The sequence below is a fragment of the Cupressus sempervirens genome, chromosome 5, assembly GCF_028749045.1.
Source record: "Cupressus sempervirens isolate cs-2001-9-10 chromosome 5, ASM2874904v1, whole genome shotgun sequence".
Lineage (NCBI taxonomy): Eukaryota > Viridiplantae > Streptophyta > Pinopsida > Cupressales > Cupressaceae > Cupressus > Cupressus sempervirens.
This window is the reverse complement of record NC_143122.1, coordinates 927,864,907-927,887,477: the sequence shown is the minus strand read 5'-3', so window position 1 is coordinate 927,887,477 and position 22,571 is coordinate 927,864,907.

Sequence of the window (22,571 nt, the reverse complement as noted above, 5' to 3'; positions counted from 1 at the left end):
TTATTCTAGCTTCTTCTCTCAGCAATTTTGCCTACATATTAGTCAAGAATTTGATCTTTGTGTAGTGGGAAGAGCTATAGCTTGGGTCAAGTTGCAACTATTGTGCACTTGCCTTTAGATCCTCATCAATCTTTGATAGTTTATCTCTCATTTCAATGGTTTCATCAAGGTTAATCTCATATCCAAGAGGCTTAACCCAAAAAATTCTTAGTCTAATTGCTAGATTATATACTTTGTCACTATCAACCATAAAAAAAACATCGTCTTTGTAATCATAAACAAGTTTCTTTGGAATCCTATCAAAGTAATTTTCCATAATACTTACATAGTTTTCATCCATTTTAGCTATATATTCATTAATATGATAAATAATAGGTACATCCTTCCTCCACACTATTATACCTTTAGATGCCAAAAAGATTGCACATAAAAAAATAGACAAGTCAAAAGTGAACTGAACTTACAAGGATTATTCTTGGAAGTTCTTATACTCTCCATGTTCTTGTTGAACTACTTCAACATTAACATGGCAAGGTCAAGTGATATTTTTATTTTGACCACCTTGAATGTGAGATCCACTACTTCTCATGACACATTGTTTAATCTGCTCTAGCTATAAATCTTGTGAGCCATGACATGTATCCTAAACTTAAGTTCCATGTCTATGAAATAACTAATCTTCATTCCCCTTCCATCCCACTCAGCAAGGGTTTTCTTCTCTAGCTTGACTCGACTTATGGTTTTGATTGATTTTTCTTTTTCCAACATAGGAAGACTAGTGATCCTATGAATCATCTTCTTGGTTATAAAAATAGGTTTTTCTAACAACAACTAACTATTATGCACATGACTAAGAATTAATCTTATCCATTTGATTTGAAAATCTTGTGGCATATGTGGAATGTGAGTTAAACCATTTTCTTCAAGGTGTTGATGTTCCTATTTCAACACACCATTCACACATAACTCCTTCAAAGATTCATCCATTTCCAAAGTTTCAATGTCTTGAATAGTACACTTAAAATGTGAATAGATATCATTGATTAATAGTACCTTCAATGGAATTTGAGATTGAGCTCTTCTTAGATCTAGGGTTATTGTGATAGCTAGACTTAGCTTAAAGTCTAATGCCTTCCATTCCATGCCTCAAACAAACATATCCAATCCTTTCTTTTATTTTCTACTAGTTAATGTCATTGATACTTGGGAGGGTTTGAGTGAATACAAAAATCTTCAATGGTAATTCACTCAAACTAGTTGAACACACTAAAATTTCTCTGCATAGATAGCTCTCAAAAATTCATGGTGAGAAATGGCTTTGATATCACCCTTTTAACAACATTCTCCTTTTGATCACCATAAATGCCCTGATATGATTGTTCACTCAAATGATAGACTGTCATTGACTTTTCTTGTATTGAATACTCGATAGAGTCATCTAAAACTCGGTAACCACACAATAAATATAGTAGCTCTCGACCTTGCTTAGTAGGGTCTTACAACTTTATCTTGCTTAGTAATGTCTATAACCTAACTTTACTTGGTAAAGGCTAGCATCTTTTAAATACTCAATGATCCCTTTGTATCTTGTATGCTGATATGGATCTTTCATTCTACTAATTGGAATTGATGTGAGTTATCTTCTTCATAATCCTATTTCTAGTTCTCCTTTAAGAGACCAAGTGGAATTGCTAGAGTCACCCCATTCTTGAGTGAATTATTCATCATTGCTCAGAGTTATATTCTTAGAATATTTTGGAGCCCATTTTTGTCTCATCTACTTTCTAATGTTTTCAACTTTTGCCTTCTTTTCATCTTTAACTCTTCTAGTATTCATATAGTTCTTGGGAAGATGACTAAGTTCTGTACAAATAAAACATCTTTTGGTAGTTTCCCTTATCCTCATGTGATGCTTCACACAATTTATTCCAATGTGTCCAAATTCTCCATAGTAATGACATCTACACCAAGTGTTATAGTTCCAACTAAATATAGCTTTTACAATTTGTTCTATTGGGTTCAGTATCTTAGTTTTGTATTTAAAAGATTTGTGCCCATGCTTCTTACATTTGTGACATTTTCCTTCAAATCTAGATTTTTCCTTGCATTCATTAGCCCTATGACCATGCTGATTGCAATTATAGCATTTTTCATTAAATTTAGCTTTCCCATTACTCCAATATTTTTTTGATGTATGATCTATCTTACCATAAGAACTATAAGTAGGTCTTTGATTCTTTTAAGGTCCTTTCTTGGATGATTCACCTTCTTCTGTATATCCAATTCTTGCTTTTCCCTTTTGCCTATAATGACTTTGATCATTCAATTGATTCATGTCTGCTTGATATTTCATCATCCTTTCATTGGTTTTCTTTTCAATGTTTAAATCATTCTGTAATTTTTCATTCTCTATTCTTGGACTCATGATTTCTTCATTTACATTGGTGAGTTGATTAATAAAGTCTACTTGTTGAAGGGATAGTTGTTGAATTTCACTAGTCTTACCTTCTATCTCTTTTATCTTATTTTTCTCTTCCATGACTTCACACAATCTTACTAATTGAATTTCTTGTTGTCTTCTCAGTTTTCTTACTACTTCTTGAAGTGAGCTATTCTTTTCCAATAGTTCATTGATTGCATCATTAGCTTCATTTGAATTACTTTTTGAATGGATGTCTTCAATTCTTTCTTCAATCTAGAGTTGGTCATTTATCTAGATTTTAAGATCTTTTGTTCTTTTTAGGGATTAAGAGAGTTTCTCCTTTTCTTTCTTGAGTTTTCCAATAGCCAATTCCAAATCTAGCTTCTCATATACTCAATAGCCTTGTCAAGTTTGATTACCTCCATAGCCTCTAATCTTTACTCAAGCTATTAAACTTTTCTCTAAGAACCACAAAACTCTAATACCAATTGTTGGAAACATATGTGAGAGGCTAAGTTATTAAGAGGGGAAAGGTGAATCAATAACCAATAAAACTTAATCCTTCATGTGTATTCTTATCTAGTAGCATGCATGAGAAACTAAAAACATAAAAGCATTCATGACACTTTTGACACACAATTTGGTGACCCGGAAACCTTCCAAATAGAAAGTATAATTGGGGTGGGGATGATACACACAAGCTTTAGTACTGTAGCATAAAGTTGGCCTACTAAGATTTATGGATGATTTTCCCTATTAGGAGCAATAAGGACTACTAGGTCCACCTTGCAAAATGATTTACAAACATACAATGAAGTATGCACACAGTAAAGAGATTTAAAAAAGACTATTAAGTCTACCTTGTGAAAGAATTCAGCTAATCCACCTATTATGATGAAATAGTAGCTAATATTTGGTCTAAAACTTGGTTTGTTAAGTGAGATACCTTTAAGTGTAATGACCACCTTGCTGTGATAGATAAATCTTTGTTGCTCCTTATACTATTGTAGCATTTGCAATTCACTTTTCTTCTCTTCTTTTCTTGTTACATTAATTCTTCCTTTGCATTGGATGTGATACAAATACATTACATATATACCAATCCAAATTATAAATTACAAAGTCAACCATAATACAAGTTTACACAAAAATCACAAAGTCGGCCACAATGTAGAAACTCAAGTTTTGAAGACTAGCTCAGTGAGGTTCTAATATTTGGCATCCACTATCAATGCTTGATATCATCATGCACTTGGTAGATGTAGAAGCACGGTCCATATTGATCACTTTGAAGTAGTCTTAAACTTGATCTAAGTTGGTGATTAATAAATACTTTGAAACTCAACATATAAACTGAGTCACTTGGTTTTGACTACATAGTTCAGTAAATGCTATTAGTACAAGCTCAATATAAGTTGATTCAGTTGGTTAACACTGAGTTACTTAGTTGACACTAGATTCACATTATTGCAACTGTGAACTTGATAAGCACTGCACAATTTAGTTTGCACTGAGAAACTTGGTAAACCTTACAAAGTTTAGTGTACACTATTGATCACCAATTTGGTAGTAACTACTCGATTCAAATTGAATACTATCTCTTGGACTCAGTAGCAACTATACAATATGCTTAATAGATACTTACAATATAAATAAGTGTATTTCACTAATAGCAAACATGACTGTAATGTCAACAACAATCTTCAAGGATACTTTTGTACATGTGCATACTTGGCACATTTGTTAGATTAGTGTGAACAAAGAAAGACATCTTGCAATGCCATTAGAACCAATGTTCAAGGGACTCTCCTTTACAAAGTGGGGACTAGACTTTATTGGTCTAGTAGACCCATCATCATGAACCAGAAACACATTGGTTCTCATAGCTATTGATTATTGCATGTGGTAGACAGAAGCAAAAACTTTCAAAAACTACATTGCAAAAATAGTCACTATTTTCTTGGAAGAACATATTGTTACTAGACTTGGGATGCCATTCTTCCTTATTTGTGATAATAGGTTAGCCTTTGCATCAATATTTCTTACCTAGTGGGCATTCAAAAATCAAGTCATAATCAATTTCTCTTAGAATTACTATCCCCAAGGGAATGGTGTAGCCAAGTCCACAAATATAAACTTGATCATAGTAATAAGACATTTGCTGAAGGAAAATCCTAGAGATTGGCATACTCAGCTCAAATATGCCTTGTTGAAAAACCGAGTTAGTGTCAAAAATGCTTTGAGGACATCCCCATATTTTCTTGTCTATGGAAAAGAGCCAATGTTTCCAATTAACCTCAAGATTCTAGTTTTGAAATTCATGAGTGGGTATGCTGAAGATGCTGATAGTGTTCAAATCAGACTAATGAATCTCTTAGAAACAAATGAAAAATAGATAGCTACTTTAGAACATATGGAAAAACATTGGACTATTATTAAAAGGTGGTTTGATAAGAGGGCCACAATTAAATCTTTTAGAATATTTGACCTTGTTCATCTATGGGGCAAAGTGAAAGAAAAGCTAGGAAACCATACTAAGTTTCAATGCTTTTGGATTGGCCCATATTAGATTGCATAAATTTTGGGAGAAAATAAATTTAGGTTAAGTTCCATACAAGGGGAATTGGTTCCATTGCCAGTCAATGGGAAATTCTTAAAACATTACTTTGAGGCTAAAAAAATAAAAATAAAATAAAATGGATGTGTGCTTATTTCTATGAGTGTGTTTCTTTTTTAGTTTTGTGTTTACCTTTTTGGTTGTATATTTTATTTATAAGTTGTTGCTTTCATTTTTTATCAGTCTTGGGGTTAGGTGTGGTCAAGATTTTATTGTGATGTATTTCATAAACTATTTTCTTGTTGTTTCAAAATTTAGAAAGAGGTATTTCTTTTCTAAACAATTTAGATGATATGTATCTTCTAACTATTGAATGAGAATGTTACTTATAGTCATGAAGGACTTATAGCCTTGAAATTAGGGTTGAAAATTGATAGCTCTCAACATTTGCAAATTTAAAGAATTGACTATCTTGGTGGTTTGAAATCAAGGTTGACAATAGCGAGGGACAACTTGAAGCTTACTGGTTCAAACAAAAGGTCTTTTCAAGGAATGATTAAGATTGCTATTTGGTGTGTGAATATTCATAAAGTTTATTAAAGAGGAACACAAGTGGTTATCAAATTTAAAATAATGTGAGAAATGGCACCAATACCTTGGCCAAATAGTCTAAACATGGTCAAGGTATAAAAAGAAAATAAAAAAGAAAGATGGTGTTAAGAATGAAAGATTCTGAAAAGGTCTTAGAAAAATAATCTAACAAATATAGATATGCACTCAAAAGTGACTATTTAATGTCCATTCAATTTCTTCATGGAAGAATCAAATGGAAACCCGTGAGCTCTATAAAGAGGTTAAAAGATTGATCAGAACTTGAAATTCAATAAGTGATAGTCTGTTAAGAGCCCTCATGATCAAATTCTCTCATCTGGTTAGACAGTGATTGATATACATGATTTGTGAAGATTTTGGATAGATAGATTAGTAGAGAGAAATATTGTTTCCAAATTGCTAAAGACTAATGACAATTTTTCACCTTGAAATGTCAAAAGGAATAAATACACTGAGCACACATTGAGCTTGAAGATTTGAGATTCTGAAGTTTTGACCACCAAGGGACTTGAAAGTTGTTTGAAGTGTTCAAACTTAGTTGTTAGTTGATACATTTTATAAAAATGTTTGTTGGTGAAGAAATTCCTATCATTTCTTCCTTTTTGTTGGGGCTAGTTGTTGTGGTTTCATAATTCACGCACCATTTCTTAGGAGAAATGGGGACCCCCTAGTTTATTTTTTCTTTCTCAAACCCCTAGTGTGGGATCTAAGTCTTTTTAGGGTTCTATCTAGAGTCTAGGTCTTGCTTGGTCCTTTTCCTAAAGAACTCATTTGCCAAAAATTGAGAAATTTGGAAGGAAATGTGATTTTGTAATGTAAAAGGGCACACTAGCACACCTAGCACACCCTAAAAGGTGTGGTAGTGTGTTAACTATGCTAGTGAAGGATCACTTCCCTTTGGAAGTGCACACTTGTGCACATGCATAGGTGCACACCCCCAAAGGGTGTGTTTTATCTTGGGCCTATAAAAGGCCGATACCCCTCCCTCTTCCTTACTGATTTATCTCCTCTTATTTTTGGTGAGTGCACCTCCACACCCATAGAGGTGCACCATCTTTGGGATTCCTATATGCACAAACACAAAAGACCTAAGTCAAAAGGTGTGCACTTGCGTAGCTATCTAAGGTGCACAAGTGTGCACCTTTTATATTAACAAACATAAGAAAACTATAAAAACATATATGCGAAAGGTGCACATATGCACACCTTTAAAACTAAGAACCCTAAGAAATAACAATAATGGTGTGCAACTATGCACCATTTAATTTTGAAACTTAAGAACACTTTGCACAATAAGGGTTTAGTTTTTTAAACTTGTTTTGGTGTACTAGCATACCTAGCACAACCCAAGGTGTGCTAAAGAACTACATATTAGAGGCGTAAATAAGGTCTTTGAGTGTTTTTTAGATTTTTTGCACTCTAGGCCTAGTTTTTTTAGTAATTAGGGTTTGTTTAGGGCTCAAATTTCTACCTTCTAGATTAATTTTTTTAAAATTTTGAGTAGATAAAATAGCTTCCTTCTTGTCCTCACTCACATCAAAGATTGCTCCAAAACTAGTGGCCTTTGAGTTTCAAGGTGTCCAATCAAAATAACACTTCCCGAATGTGCATTTAGAGATTTAGGATATTGATTGAAATGCATTCATGGTACTCTAAAAAAATCCAATTGAGATATCCCTAATAATTTCTACACTTATTAGATCTAGGTTAGTTAATGTGGCCTTACATCCTACTTTAGTGAAGTATTTAGAATTTGTTATGGCCCTGGCATAAAATTATGTGTTGGAAGAAAGAGTAGTGAAAAGAATAATAGGAGAGATCATCTTAGATCTAAGACCTAGGAAATAGAGAAAGTCTTTCATCTTTCAAGGGTATATCAATGTGTTAGGTTGACTTATCATCAAGCAAAAAGGTGGTATAGGGACAATGAGCAGAAGGCTACTAAAATCATTCAATCATAATATCTAATTGATATAACACCTATGGGGTAAAGAGAGGGAAAAGTTGACACGACAAGAGGTTATATGAATGATGATATTGGATACTCTATAGTGCTCTTGAGTAAGATCATGGGATTACTAGCAATAGGGCACTTGAATATCTAGATTGTACATTTCATTGAGACCATCAAAGCAACCAAAATGTCAATTGATTGGGCCATAATTCTTAGTGAGAATTTAGATGAATAGTTGGTGGTGGTCAAATCCTCTCCAAGGTTTTATTTGACTTCATATTTGGTATATTTGTTAGCAGTAAGGACTATGGACTACCTAGGATTATTCAAGAGGGGAAGCATGCAAGATGCTAATGCTTAGCATTATGTTGTATACCCCTAGCTAGTGAAGAAAAATCTGTCAGATTAGAGTAAAGGGTATAGGATAGTGAATGATTCTTTCATTTTTGTAATCATATAATTCATTAAAGCTAATATATGTAAAAAGGATGTTAGAAGAGGCATCGACAAGAATTGTTGAAATAGGCACTTAATACATGTAGTTTAAAACATTCACCTACTTAAGGGTAGTAGGCATAGCTATAAATCCTAAGTTCCCTAGGTATCCATGTGATAGACTTATTTTGTTGGAGATTATAGGACAACTCTCATCTACCCATGATAGAATGAGGAAACAACATAAGAAGACCTAGGTATGTCCCATCACCATAGGTTCATTTAGAGTCAAGGAGTAGGATATCATGACTTTTGATTTAGATTGGGATTAGTATCTCTTGGAAGAATATAACTACCCTCATCCCTATTTTGACAATATTGGTAGAGTTCAATATTTGGTAGGAAAACAATTTAAGCATGAAGATGTCGTAAAGGATCATTGGATGTATGTAATGGATGACTATGATATCTAGATAAGGGATTATTATAGGATTACTCTATATTTGATAGGTAGTTCCTTGAAAATAAAGGTCCCATTGAAGATTTTTGAAGAAGACACTTCAAATGTCCTGGATCCCGCTGTATAATTAGGATAAGATATGTGATCAATTGATCATGAATGCAAGAATTAATAGAGAAGAAAATGTAGATATCAATCATAGGGCAAGGCATATCATCTAGTTGACCAAGGAATGGATTAGGAGGCCATTCAAGTTGGACCAAATTCCTCAAATAGTAGTCTTCTAGGCCACAACTTGCTTAGTAAGGGGAAGAGGAATGAAAGTTATAGTACCAACATTCATAGCCCAATCTCCAATTAGGCTAGAAATAATGTATCCACATGATAAGGAAGTTGGACACATTAGAGTGGAAAAGGGAATGAATAAAAGAAAAAGGGATTCTTCTCAGGGAGCTGAGCCTAAAGTCGAAGGGACCCAAGCTAAGGAAGCAACTCAAGCTCCTAAGAACCAAGAGCCCAAAAATGTAGAAGTTGCTCAAACTTAAGATAGTCCACAAGTGCCACTACTGTAATAGGGACAAGGAACTGAAGAAGAAGCATAAAAGGTTCCCCACATGTTCAAGAGAAAGAAACCTCTCCATTAGCTCCTAAAATAGCCAAGACTAAAACTCCAATCAAAAGGACTAGAAGACAAAAAGCACAAAGAAAGGTTATTCCTATTCCTTTAGTCTTGAAAATCATTCTTGAAGAAAAGGATGAAGAAGATGAAGAGGATAACCTTACCTTGAGTTAGAGGACTCATATATCTAGGGATAATGAGGCACAATGGAGAAGGAGATGTTCCATGGTAACACTACCATCTAATCCCACACAACCTATTCAAGTTGCAACTTCAAAGGATGAGCAACAATAGTGGGTTGATCAATAAGAGGGTCAAGAGGCTGATGTCCTCAAAATGTCATATTTTGATTTCATGCTTATGGGTACTAAACTCGTAGGTGATAAGATAAGGGATACACCAACAAATCAACCTGTGGGAGAAGATTGGAATTAATTGCCACCTTTTCCACAAGGACCTCTAAGTGCCGCACCATCACCAAGTCAAGATTTATCTTTCTTGGATAAAGGTTGACCTACTCCTCTCCCTATTGTTAATGAAGAGAAAGTATTAGCTCTACAAGAAGAAGAGCCACAACAAAGACCTACCAATGAAGTATTAGAAGAGGGGAAAATATATTAAATACCTTAGAAAATTGTCAAGATACAAAGGCGAGGACTATTGACTCAATAGACATAGTTATGCTGGATGCAGATCTCTCAAAGAGAGAAAAGACTCTAAAGAGGAATGATAAAGGAAAGGGTTTAGTAGTATAATCCCCCTCTTCATCTAAGTATATGTATCTGATGGGAACTACTCCAAGATGATTGAAGAAAGAGGTGATGGTTAGGCATAAAAGGAAACTATATTGTAGTTTGGATGAGGAAACAAAAGAATTAGTTGAAGCCCTCAAGAAACTCAAGCTACCTATGAGTGATTCACAAACATTGGCCTTTATTATGAAAAACTAAAATTAGGACTTGTTTTCTCATATTTCCATCCTTCCTCTACATGTAAATACTAAAGATCTGACCCCAAAAGATTATTAGATTAAGAAGGTCTTGGTAGGAAATCCCACTGTGGACATGACTAAATTTATGGTTACTACAAAAAATAAAGAAGTATTTAGCCATTTGGAACAAGATGAGTCTAAATTGTTGAGGCCCTAGAAATAGAATGAGCTTACAAGAGGCTATTTTCATAAAGTGGTTGGTTTTTTGGACCCTAATAATCCTAAGGAAACTTTAGGTATGACACTTGATAGGAAGGAGAAGAAAATTCAACAATTGGATCCATTTTTGAAAGCATGCCCGCAATGGCAAGAAAGTTTTGAGGAAAAAGGTGTGTAGACAATATAGGGAAGCCTTAAACTATTGCACCATATGCAAGTCAATGCAAAAAAGTTGGTTACTATACTAAACTAGGATTTTTGATTGATGGATGATGTACATACTTAGGGTAAAGAGCTTCAAGTCAATAGAAGGCTTGAGGTATCATATGCTCATGGATGTATATATGAGGGATGAATTGGATAAGATAGATGATTGGATTGAGAAGATTTCTATTGTTAATAAAGTCATTGAGACATTACATGCATAAATTCATAAGCTCAAGGATCAAACCAAGGAGCAGATTTTGGAAGTGAAGAATTATTATAGCGATGCTTATCTTAACATTTTTGAAGATGAGTCAAGGGATAAACTCATGTCTATGCAAGTAGTTGTTAAATAGTTTTAGAAGAAATTTGAGGAAGCTTCAACTAATCATGACATTAGACAAGCATTTAAGATAGAGGAGGCATTGCTAGAATTGGATATAAAGCTTGAAGACATTGTGGAGACTTGCATAAAAGTGGGTAACTATTGAAAATAGTAAAGGATAAGTATGATGCTTTGGATTTTCCACATGCAACCTAAGTGATGGAGATCATGGAGAAATTCAAGAGTAAACATATAGACATAGCTTTGGTATAAAGGGGAAGAAAATTTAAAGCTAGAATTTTAGTTTCGACACTTGGAAAATTTTATATTTTTTGGACTTGTCACAAGGTGTGCTTCTCCAAAGGTGCACAAGGTGTGCCTCTCCAAAGGTGTGCTTCTCCAAAGGTGTGCCAGAAGTTTTTGAAGTAGTTAGAGGTGTTCTGATAGTTAATTGCCAATTTCAAATTTAGAGCTTTCCATGCACCATAAATGCATTCTGACAACAACTTAACTCCTACAAACATTCAAAGAAGGTTGGAATTCTATTCTGGGCATTTCCAAGGACTCCTACATCATCTGATAGCTTCCTTCTTATTTTATACTTTTTTCATTGTTTTTAAGTCACATAAAGGCTCATGCACCCATTAATTAATATAAACAAGGGTGGAGTCCTACTTAGCACCTCTTAGAGAGCCAGTTTGTATATATTTAGTTTATTTTTATTAATTTTATGCATATATTTCCATGAAGGAATCTCTAACTCTCAACACAAATTGAAGAGATGATTAAGTATAAATTGAAGAATTAAATTTGTATTCTAGGATGTTATTTTACTGCAACAATATATGCTATTGGTGCTCTCAATTTGAGTGTAGTGATTCTTTCTAGAGTGTGTTATATTTTGTGAATGTATATTCATGGAATGTAATGGAGAAAATGATTTTGATGTTTTATTTTGATTGAGAAATCTTTTAATTCTCATGTTTTTCATGTGTTTACAAATTTTGTGGACATACTTAGTTGGAGAAGAGATCACTTATTGTTCAAACATAGATTTTTGTCTCACATGAGCACACTTTCCATAGCCTTGCAATGCAATTAGAAGTCAAACATCTTATATTTACTAAATTCCCATTGATGATTACATCAATGGAATTAACAAACCATTGCCCCTATTTTAACTCATTACTTGCTAATCTTTTCAAAAGATTAACTCATAGATGTGTTGTTTCTATGGCTTATGTGCATTAGGGATTTACTTTTCAAATCATTTTCTTAAAATTGTTTTTACCTTATCATTATTATTTTCTTTTACAAATACTTGGTTAATTTAGGAATCCATATAGCTACATACTTAAAATTGCATTCACTATAAATATAAAAATACAAAAAAAATACTTCTTTTAGTGTGGATAATTTTTTGAGATAGCAAGCAGATTCTGTTGGTCTAATTTTCAAGTTGCTAACGATTTTGAAAATTATAAGTGGAAATCATTAAAGAATTGCTTAGGGTTTCTAAATTTTTGTCTATCCTTATAAAACCCTAGGTCAAAATATTTCATCTTTTTGATCAATAGAACCCTCTATTCTCAAAATTGATTTTAAAAGTCTAAAATAAGGATACACAATTTTCTTGATATATCTTATATCCTTATGATATATGATAATGCTTCCACATTATTATTTCATGGCTTTCTATATGATGAGTCAGGATGTTGTGAAGCCTTCATTTCTCCAACATCACTCATCCTTGCTCACTAACCATTCCTAAGGTAGCAAAGGAGCAAAATGACTTGTGTTAGACACTATGCAACTTTGCAATAGTCAGTGTTGAATTTTTTTTTCAAGTTGCAAATAGGTAAAAAGAGTACAAGTGCAAGGTCATGGGTCTCCCTAACTTTAGTTAATTCAAAATGACAATGATGAAAAATAAAGAAAAGTAGTCAATATAAAGGTAAATTGCAAGTTTGGATGTGAAATCTAATTGGTATCTTCTAAGGTTGCAAAGTAGTGAAGTAAAGACATGTATCCAAATATGCTTAGATGATAAAGATAGATCATAGACATGTATATTGGTCTATGACACATGGTAGAGAAATTTGACATATGTACATAGTCACATGGTTAAGTGGCCAAGATAGTCTTCAAGCCATGAGGTCACAAAAGATAAATGACAATGAAAAGAAATGTTCATCACTAGTTTGCAAAGGTTTAAGCATAGTTAAAGTTTTAAGTTATGATGAAATGATCAAGGTGATCATGCAATAAGACTTTATACTTTTGCACCATTTTTTGAGTTATTTTTTAACTCATGAGAAAGGTGATGAAGTAGCGAATGTAGTGCATCACATTGTCACAAGTTCTAACCCCAGTTAGTAAGTTGACACTGCAACAAGCAAAAGCAAGATCAAATGGTTAAGGTTCCAAGGCATCACATTTTCACAAGGATTATTGTAGTAGATAAAATTTAAGTCATGATGCTGCAATGAAGGAATAATGGATAGATAAAATAATGAGTGCGATATTGCACAGTTAATATAGGCATCTTGCTAAACTGTTGTAAAGTTACAAAGTACTATGAAGTAAAGCCCTAGTCGCATGGTCATGGGTATTAGTTTTAGGGCCTAAAATGAATTTTTAATGGCAAAGTCTGAGCTAGATAGTGATGTTTTGAGCTAGATATACAATTTTTTTAAAAAGTGTAGGTTTGGCTAGTTATTTTAGAAATTGGTAGGTTTTCAAGTGTGCCACTATTAAATGCCAATTAAAGCCATGCATTCATTGCAGAAACTTATAAAATTTGAAAGCAAGAGAATTTTTCATTACCATTCTCTTAAGTTGTTTATGTTTTTCTAAGCAATTTTCAAGTGTAGAGTGATATCTAAGTGATTTTTTAAAGCTTTCAACATACAAAATTAACTAGATTTCTTGTAGAAATGACTTAAAGGGAGGGAAATCTAATTGTGTAGGTAGTAATTGATGAATAGTATGCACCACTAAAGGTTTTAAGCACATTTGTAGAGGAATGGATTCACATTTTGCCTAATTCCACTAATATGCAAAAAGTAGATGATTTGATATTCAAAGACCCATATGCATTGTGTAGAGAACTAGAAATCCTTGATAGAGATGGGTATGAATTGTTTTGGTTTTTCTATAGGAATAGAGCATCAAATGTTCTAATTTGTAACCCATGGGTAAGAAACTTAGGAAAATTAATTATGCCTAAAGTGTTTGTAGATGTTGACCTAGTGAAAGTCCTAATCAAATGTTATAATTATGTCAAAAATGCATTTCATAGGAAGGATAGAAGTGTTTCGTTATCCATGGAAAAGGAAACATTTATAGAAGTTTTCAACTTTGGAGGAACTATGTCTATGCTCATAGAGGTGGAGATATTAACTAAGAATTTCAAGAGTCACTAGAATTTCTATATGGGCTAGAACATGACAAGGCATATTCCACCTGCAAAGAAGAATGTAGAAAGGATTTTGAAAAAAAAATGCCTTTGGAATTCTTCCAAAGATATTTTTAGAACACTATGTTTGGAATAAAAAAATTCCTAGGGTTAGATGGAACTATGGAAGCACTAGGAGGACATTATATTATGGCCTTGAATATCCAAGACCTAAGTCATAATATAGGTTATGATTTTGTGGATTATATCATTGTGAGTATTCATAAGGAGATCATCACTGCTTAGCAAGGAGACTTGGAAAATTTCAAATTCCACCATTATTCTCTACTCATGCACTTGATCTTGTTTAAGAATATAGACATATTTGATAAAGGTTTATTCGAGTCTACTCAAGAATGGGGAGAGAGATTTCTAGTACAAAGGTGGAAAAGGGTATGGCAAATGCCTTTGTTGGAAATATAGATGGAGTAACTAAGAGGAGGGCTAAATTAGTTACCACAAAAAAAAAATCCACAGATCCCTTAGATGTCTGATAAAACTAGTTACTATTGTCACTCGGTAAACATGTAGAAAAATGTTGTAACTCGGTAGACGTAGTGTATGATAACTTTAATAGATCTTTAAGAATTTATAATGATTAATATGCAACCGTAAAAGAAATAACATAAACACATGAGACCCTAGATTTAACATGGAAACCCAATATGGGAAAAACCACCAAGTAACTAGCTACTAATTTTTACTCTTCTAAAGTGAGCCTTGTTAGGAGCCAACCTGGTTAAGGGTTACAAAACACACTATTAGGTGTGACTTTATTAGAGAATTTAATCACCCTGCTAGGAGTGGCCTTGCAAAAGGTCTTTCGAATAATTCAATTGAACTATCACCTTGTTAGAGGATTTAGAAAGGTCTGTTAAACCAACTCTATTAAGAGATTTAGGAATCACTGCTACAATGGTGAGAAAGTAACAATGAAGTTTCTTGAATGAGATGTAACTAAATTGTTGATATAGATCTCTGTTTTGCTTCACTAGATCCTCTCTGATTGAATAAATCTTTGCTACTCAAGGATATCTAACCATCCTTCAAATTTTTCTCACACTATCTTCTTTAAACAACCAATACACTTGCATGCTCTCTCATTACACTTTAGAATTCACAACTTGATCTTTTATTTATACCTTACAAATTGTCAAGTTAGATTATTCACAAGTTACAATTACCAATAATCATTACCTCAATCGGCTACAATAATTACATAAAATAATTAACTTTATTTCTCAAAACATCAAAATCCTTCATTGGCTGACCCTGCTAGGTAAACACTACTCTAGAGCTAATTTCCAATGTTAACCAATTGAAGCTCGATTAACACTACAAATTTTTCAAAATCCTTTGATGCTTGAGTGAACTTGGTAAACACTAACTTTCCTTTATTAACCTTTTGAGCTCAGTTAATGGTGACTTCTAACACAAAATTCTTCAATTCTTGAGTGAGCTTGGTAGACACTGCTTCCATAGAGTAATTTCCAGGAATGCTCGATAGACTCTAAAATTTGCTTTGCTGACCAACTGAGTTCGGTAAGCATTGTCTACCAACTGATATGAAATTTGTGTAACATCAAAGATAACACACAATTAAATAATTGTATCCAACAATCTCCCACTTTGGAATTGATGGCAACACAACATGTCATAGTACAATGAAATTTGAAAACAAGTCTTTTTCGATATAACTTTCTCCCTCTTAGATTTTATGCCACAAATTTCTCCCATATAGTAATCTCCCTCTATGAATGAATTACATAGCTTCTTCTTCAAATGACAAAATCTCCCTCAAATTTTAGAAATAAATTCAAATTTTAGAAATATATGACAATAAACTCTTTGTCTTTGACAACACATGCCAAAGATAACACATACCAAAATGAGTAACAATGTACCTTGAGGAATGATTCATATGAAATGTTTCCATTACTATTCTACATGAACTAATAGATCTTTAACTTGGTTCATGTTGATGCATCACTAAAATTTTATTTTAGTGAGCTTCAGATAGGGGAATGACCCCTAACTTACCTCTTAGATACAAGAATGCATCCTTAGGTAATGGCTTGGTGAATATGTTAGCAATTTATTCTTTTTTATGGACATATTCTAATATAATTTCCTTATCCTACACCAATTCTCTAACAAGGTGATATTTTATTGCAATGTGCTTGGTTTTGAAATGCATTACTAGATTCTTTGATATGTTAATTGCAATTTATTATCAAAAAACATAACAACTAGTTCTTTGATCTCAACCTTCATACCTTCCAATATCTATTTAAATCAAATAATTTTAGAATAGTTCATTGTTGTTGCAACATACTCTGCTTCAACTATAGATTGGGATGTGCAATTTTGCTTTTTACTTCTCCAAGATACCAAACTCTTTCCAAGAAAGAATGCCCCACCAGTTGTACTATATCTTCATCAATGTTTCCTACCCAATCAGCATCAGTAAACACTTTCAAATCTAGATTACCTCTAAATTTATACCACAATCCATAATCTTTAGTGCCTTTCAAGTATCTCAAAATCCTCTTGATTGCAATCATGTGATTTTCTCTAGGTTTTTCTGAAAATCTTGCCAATATACCAATTGCAAGAGCAATATCAAGCCTTGTATGAACTACATACTACAATTTTCCAATCATTGATCTATATAAGGTCTGATCTACCTTTTTTGAATCATCATCTTTGGTAAGCTTTAGTTTAGTACATATGGGAGTTTCAACTAGTTTTGAATCTTCCATACCAAACTTTTTGAGTATCTATTTGATGTATTTAGATTGAGTGGTGTAGATACTATTCTTGCTCTACTAAATTTGAAGACCAACAAAGAATTTAATCTCACCAAACATAGACATTTCAAACTCTTTGTTCATTTTCTCTAAAAATTATTTGCATAGAACATCATTCCTTGTAAATAATGTATCATCCACAAATATTTATGACAAAAAAGTCTTGTTATTTGGTTCTTCCTTGATTTAAAAGCTACTATTATCAGTAGTTCTCTAAAAACTAATTTGAATAAGATAGTAATGTAGTCTCTCATACCATGGTCTAGGAGATTGATTCAGACCATACTATGCTTTTTGTAATTTGCAGACCACGTCCTTCTTATTTGGATCAACAAAACCTTCAAGTTGTTCAATGTAAACTTTTTCATCCAAAATACCATTGAGAAATGTTGATTTGACATCCATCTAATATACCTTAAATCTTTTGTGTGCAACATATGCAAGTAAGGTCCTAACACCTTCCAATCTTGCAATAGGAGGAAAAGTTTCTCCATAATCAATTCGTTCCTCTTAAGAGTAGCCTTTACACACCAATCTAGTTTTTCTCCTTGATACCTTACCATCTTCATTTAATTTAGTTCTAAATATCAACTTTGTTCCAATCACATTTTTATCTTTAGGCCTAGGTACAAGAGTCCATGTTTTGTTCTTCTCTATTTTCTCTATCTTTTCATTCATAGCCTCAATCAAACTTTCATTTTCCATTACATCTTTGACATTTCTAAGTTCAAAATCAGCAAGTAAACAAGTACATTTTAGCTTACTTCTTGTCATAGTACCTTCAGATTTGTCTCCAATAATCTAATCTGGTGCATGATGTCTCCTAACATGCTTTTCCAATATAGGTTCCTTGACTTTTGAATGAATTGAATTTTTTCATTTTCTTGCACTTTAACTTTAGTTTTTGGCTGCTCAAACATGGTAGGCATTAGCTCAGTAGCATTTGAATGTGACTTGGGTACCTACAACTCAGTTTGAACTTCTTGCAACTCGGTGACTGATGAAGACTCAGGAGTAGAAGTCTCTTAATTGATAGATGTATCTAGCACTATATTAGGTTCAATGAAAAAAAATCTCCTATAATCTTCTAGTTCCTTTTTCCTTTCTTCTTCACTCTTTTTTGCAAACTTATCAACGTTTACATGTGCACTTTCTATGATTTTGTCAGTAGACAAATTCAAACATCTATATGCCTTACTCTTGCAAGAATATCCCAAAAATATACCTTCATCACCCTTCACATCAAATTTTCCTTTTCTATATTCTTTCAAGATGTAACATTTACTTCCAAATAATTTTAGGTAACTTACATTGGGTATATAGCCATACCATAACTCATAGGGGTTTTTGAATGAGCCTTTTTTTAGTTGTACTTGGTTCAAGTTATGAACTATAGTATTGATAGCTTTCTTCTAGTATTTGATAGAAATTTTCTTTTCAATCATTAGAGTTCTTGCACAATCCATGATAGATCTATTCCTCCTTTCAGCTATTCCATTCTACTCAAGAGTTCCAAGGGCTAATACTTATATTTTGATTCCTCTTTCAATACAAAATTTATTGAATTCATGGGAGATGAATTCACCACCTCTTTTTGATCTCAAACATTTCAATATTTTTCTTATTTCCTTCTCTACTCTAGCCAAATACTATTTGAGCTTAAATGTTTCTAACTTCTCTCTTAGATTCATAATAGTCATCATTCTAGTGTAGTCATCAACAAAAAGAATGAAGAACTTTTCTCCAATATAGCTCTTAATTACAATAGGTCCACACAAATTAGTATGCACAATTTTCAAAATTTCTTTAGATTTATAGTTTTTACTTTTAAAGTTAGTCTTTCCCATCTTACGAATATAAAGTTTTTTGCATAGGCCAATATTAGGTTTCTTTATACTAGGAATGCCTCTCACTTTCTTGAATTTTCTTATCTTTACCATGTTATCAAAATTAACATGACATAACCTTCTATGCCATAACCAAATTTCTTCAATTTGGACAATATAATATGAGTATTCACCAAGTTTAAGATAAAACAAGTTACCTTTTGTTTGTATGCCTGATCCAATCAGCTTTCCTTTGTCATTCAATAGTCTTGCCTTTCCATGTAAAAATTCCACCTTGAATCTAATATTGATTAGCTATGCCACACTCAATAAATTATGTTTTAGTCCTTTAACCAAATAGGCATTATCACATACAAGCTCTTTGTTTAGTGAGATTCTTCCTCTTCCTTTTATGCAACAAGGTTCATTATTACCAAACCTCATAGTACCACCATCACAGTCTTCAAAATGTTCAAACTTAGTTTTTTCACTAGTTATATGATGAGAACAAACACTATCTATGATCCATGTATCATTTTTTCTTACATGAGAGATAAGTGCCATCTTATCTTCCTCATCATTATTTGATTCATCTTTCACAACATATGTAAACAATTTCATCCTCACTATTATTAGAATCCTTAGAGTCCTTAGCCATAAAGCATGTTTTCTTATCTTTGTCCTTGAATTATTTGAAGTCTTTCTTGCCATTGCACTTGTGACCTTTTTTTTCATCCTTGTTTTGGTTTTTTGGGCACCTAGTAGCAATATGACCAATTTCTTCACATAAAAAATAAATTAGAGGAACCTTACCTTTGTACTTTCCTTTGCCTCTAGAATATTTCCTTGCAAGTAGAGCTTCAACTACTTCAAGATCACTATTAGAATTTTTTTCTAATTCTTCTTCACTTTATGACTAAGAGTCCTTTATCTTCTTGCCCTTTTAATTAAATTAAAGCTTGGCTTCAAATGTTGATTCAATATTCTTGAAAGTTGGAACATAATTATCATAGTTATCTAGCTAAAATGCAGTCAACCTTCCTACTATAGCATCCAAATTTATCTTATGATTTTCTTCACATCTTCTTTCTTGAATTGCAAATACTCTAATTGCATAAATGAGAAGCAATGCTATAAGAACTTTACTTACAACTATTTCCTCCTTGATGTCTCCTCCAGAAGCTTTGATTGCATTGACACTTACTTTGACTCTTTTAACATATTTGATAATGTTTTCATCCTCTCTCATTCTCATCTAATCAAATTTTCCTCTTAGACTTTTTACTTTGGCTCTCCTCATATTCTCATCACCTCTATAGATATCTTTTAGCTTGTTCCACATTTCAAAGGTAGTTTAGCAATCCTTGATATCATAAAATTCTTCATAGCTTAGGGTAGATGCAATATCTATCATCATGGTGTTATGAGTCTTCTTCTTAGCAATATCATTGATAGATAATATACCAGAGCTGTATATTCTTCATCAAGATATTCCAATCCTATATCTCCAATGGAAGCTAGATGGAGTCTCATGAGACCTTCCCATGATGAAATATTATCCTTGTTAAGCCTTGGAATTTCCCTCTTGTAAGCCATCCTTATCTTTAGCTTAGATCCTTGAAATCCTTCCTCTAGACACCAAAAGATCTGATACCAATTGTTGTAAATATTGATGGAGTAATTGTTATTGTTACCTTACAAATTGTTAAGTTGTCTTATTTATGATGGAGTAATTGTTATTGTTACCTTACAAATTGTTAAGTTGTCTTATTTACAAGTTACAATTTCTAATAATAATTACCTCAATCGGCTACAATCATTACATAAAATAATTAAACTTTATTTCTCAAAATAAAAAAATCCTTCATTAGCCAACCTTGCTCAGTAAACACTACTCTAGAGCTGATCTCTAGTGTTAACCAACTAAAGCTCAGTTAACATTGCAAATTTTGTAAAATCCTTTAATGCTTGAGTGAACTCAATAAACATTGACTTTCCTTTGTTAACCTTGTGAGCTTAGTTGACACTAACTTTTACCAAAAAAACCTTTGACACTTGAGTGAGCTCAGTAGACACTGCTTCCATAGTGTAATTTCTAGGAATGCTCTGTAGACTCTAAAATTTTCTTTGCTACCCACTTGAGCTCGGAAAGCACTATCTGCCAACTGATATGACATTTGTGTAACATCAAAGACAACACACAATTAAATAATTGTATCCAATAGTTTTATGCTTATTCCAATGTAATTTCTTTTTTATAATGATTTCATTTATCTAGTCTTAAAAATAATAGGATTGATGATTGAAAGAATCCCTATGATTGTAAGAAAGATTATTAAACCTAAAATGTGCTTTGTGTTTTTTAGGCAATTAACTCGTGATTGGGGTAGTGAATTTATATTTTAAAAATATACTATTATTATGGTTTTTGGATTCCCTCATCCATCCTATATTTTACCTAAATATGTACTTAAAAGGTTAGGGTTTGTGGAGGTTTTCTAACAACTAATTTCACTAAATAGAGAATATTTAGGAAAAGATCTTAAAAAAGTAACCTTCCTTTGTAGATGTACCAAAGTGGGAGATTTTGAGATTGGAAAGAATGCCATTAAGGGAACTAATGAATTTTTGAGAAAATATAAACTGCCAACTGCGCTAGCTAGGACTTATGATCCTTTCAATGTGGTTAGACATGCCTTGAAGAATATGAGACAATATACCATCCCTCCTACAAAACCCATATATGAAGAGGATGTCATTGCTAACAAGTTGAATGAGGATGCATGTAGAGAAACAATGGTTAAGTAGAGAGATATTATCATTTTTGAGTATGAGATGAAAAAGGAGATACAAATTTCAAAGCTTTTAATCTTGATGAGGATCACTAGTCAAAATTGGAAAAATGTGTGACAAATTTTGATGAATTAGTAGCCCAAGTTCAAGAGGCAATAAAAAAAAAGGTTGACCATAAGTACTTAGATGATGATATTTTTGTTGAATTCTCTAATGGGGAGGACCAAGATGAAGAAGAAGAGGCTGAGGAAGATATTCTTGAGAGTTCCAAGAGAGTAGAATAGATACATAAGAAGCAAAAAATGGTTACATTACCTGAGAAAGCCCAACAAAAGGCCCTTCAAATCTTACCAAGAGGCAATAAGTACTTTGATGACATAAGGAGGAGGTAATTAATATCTCAAGCATATAAGGGTGAGCAAAGAGTAAAGAAGTTTTAGGTAGAAGCTCAAATGATAGATGAAAAAATTATAGAGGCTCATGAATTCATGAAGGATGATAATTTTATAAAAACTAACGAGTTTAAGAGTTTTCTATTTAAAATAAATAAAATTAACTTTCCCTACAAATGAAGTTAGGGGATTTGAAGAGGTAGGTGCTAGACTAGTCAAAAAGCTACAAGAATATGATCCTGCTAGTGAGAGCCTTACTATTGAGGAGGCAAGGGAGCTAGTGATGAGGAGTGGTATGATTGTTTTTCTATGATGTGATCTTAGCTCATCCTTTTTACTAGATCAAATGAGAAGATAGGACAAAATTATCTCATTTGAAGAAGAGAATTGATATGGAGAACTAAGAGGGTGAGGCTACAATATAGATTCTCAAATAATGGCAATTTGGAGTATGCCTCTTGAGCATGATAAGCCTACCTTGATGGAAATTAAAGAATTTCCTAGGGGAAAGGTTATTTTCTGCCATGTTCAATCTACCTCCAGTGATTAGATTTT